The following is a 2,333-nucleotide window of genomic DNA, read 5'->3' on the forward strand; positions in this document are numbered from 1 at the left end:
TAAGATCACAAGACCTGTGAACGAAAAAGAGCAAGCCGTGTGTCCCTTAAACATCCCAAAACATCCCAAAAACAGTGGTGGAGCAAACATTGGTTTACTGCTCTGAATTTCCTGATCAAAAGATAGAAATGGAGGCACAGAGAAGTATGGTCTATAGCAATTCTGAAATGCATCTGGGAAATTATGCTGGTTACTGGATTAGAACTCAGTCCTATTGCCTGAAAATGATTCTCCAAGGTTCTTGTATCCACCCTCTTGCTGCTTGGTTTTTCCCACTGAGACATCTTTACTTTTCTATTAGAAATGGCTGGTGTTTATTGCTGTGTCATTTTCTCAAAAGAGGATCCAAAGGCCTCTTTTCACTTGGTATTGTCTCTATCTTTTCTGTCTAAGCTGGTAGAATTCTTTGTAGAACTTGTGGTTTTCTGAATTGATTTAGCATCAAATCTAATAGACAAAGAGCCTCAACCATGGACCTGTTCAACATAAGGTTTCCTTTGCCTTATACTTTCTGTTTATGTCAGTTTTTGGAAATGACCCTTAGAGACCCTTTCATTTAATGGAAAAGATCTGTAAGGTGTGCCTTTTATCTCTGAGATGACTCTTTAGGTATTTCCTAGGTCTTAATAAAGAATCTTATGGTATCACCCCAGATTTTAAAACCCAGCAAGCCCTGGGTCTTTTATATTTAACATTTCTTTAGTTTGTCTCTCTCTTCTCACATTTTATTATACGCAGGTAATACCTTCAACACTTCCCCTGGAAATCGCTCTAGCTTAACCATCCAGTTCATTAGGTACATTTTCGACTTTCCACATTTCAACAGATGACCTTGTTGCTAAACTTACTGATACAACTTGAAGAATCTCCTCTTCTTCAGTATTCAAGAGTGTTTTCCTCACTTTTCCTGAAGCCCTCATCATCAGATTTCTTCTAAACTGTCCTCAAATCCTTCTGACTATTGCTTATCATTGTCACAATACTACTACCACCATTTTAAGTTATGCTTCTGGCAGCACCCATATCCAGGTACCAAAATCTTTACCAATTAGCTGATGCTGCATAACAAAACAAAACAAAATTTAGAGGTTGGAACAGCAACATTTGTTTCAGAGTCTACAACCTGTGCAGGGTTCAGAGAAAGGTATATCTAAACAGCGTTACCTGGGTAGCTCAAAGGTTGGAGTCTAGAATCTCCTAAATTCTTTTTCACTTACTTGTCTGGCATTTGATGCTGACTGGTAGCTGGAAGCCTCAGTTTCTCTCCATGTGCTCTCTCCATATAGTCTACTCTGAGCTTTCTCACAGCACATGGCTAGCTTCTCCCAGAGCAAGAACCCCAAGGAGAGAGGGAGGACCAGACAGAGACTGTTTTGCCTTTTATGATCTACCTTTTAATGTCATGCAGTGAAACTTCTGCCAAGTCTGATGTTGGAGCACTTATAAAATTCTATCCAGCTTCAAGGGAAAGAGATAGATTACACCTCTCAATGGGGGTGGGCTGGGGGTGTGTTTACATTGTACTGTAGAAAGAAAATGTGTGATGAATATCTTGGTATCGCCATCTTTGGAAAACACGATAGGGAAATTTCTCATTACAGATCAGGTTCTCAGTACATAATCTTGTTTTCTTCATTAAGCATGTTTACTACAATCCCTAAACCAGCTAGGCCCAACTCAGGAGAATCAGGATTCTGGTTTTGTCAAAATCTTTACTGAACACTTAATCAGGCTTAACTCTATCTGAATCTGCTACGTTAGAAAGGAAAATATAGTTTAGAAGTATATCTCATCAAAATTTCATAAAGGGATACATTACTCAGGTTTAAAATGATTTCTACTTGTCTGATAACTGCTTCTGAAATAAACCTTGCCATCAACCATGTCCACATCATCTGACTTTGCACCGAGGGCAATGCCAATTAACTGAGATCAGGCACTGCATCCAAAACAGGCTAATCAGATTATGAGCTGAGTCGTATTTATATTAGCTGTCTGGAGAGAAGGTTGGTGAACTCCTGGTCTCGTAGCCCTTGCGGTGAACTTCACAGTTACTTTCCTGTATGACATATGTTTATTCTCTCCCTTCGTGATTCCATGAAACAGCAATGTATAATTGCAAAAATTTCCACCCTTGCTTAAGCTAGTTAGGATTGCTTAACATTATTTGAAATCAAATCATGGTTATATAAAAATACTATATAAAATTATACATAAAAGTATTTATGCAAGTATTTATATGCATATATGTATTTAATAATAGGTAAAAGAAATTTATACTTAAAATGGAGTAGTGAAAATCTTCTTGTGACCAAGAAAAAAATACATTTGCC

This window comes from Dasypus novemcinctus, chromosome 6 (genome assembly GCF_030445035.2).
Source record: "Dasypus novemcinctus isolate mDasNov1 chromosome 6, mDasNov1.1.hap2, whole genome shotgun sequence".
Classification (NCBI taxonomy): Eukaryota; Metazoa; Chordata; class Mammalia; order Cingulata; family Dasypodidae; genus Dasypus; species Dasypus novemcinctus.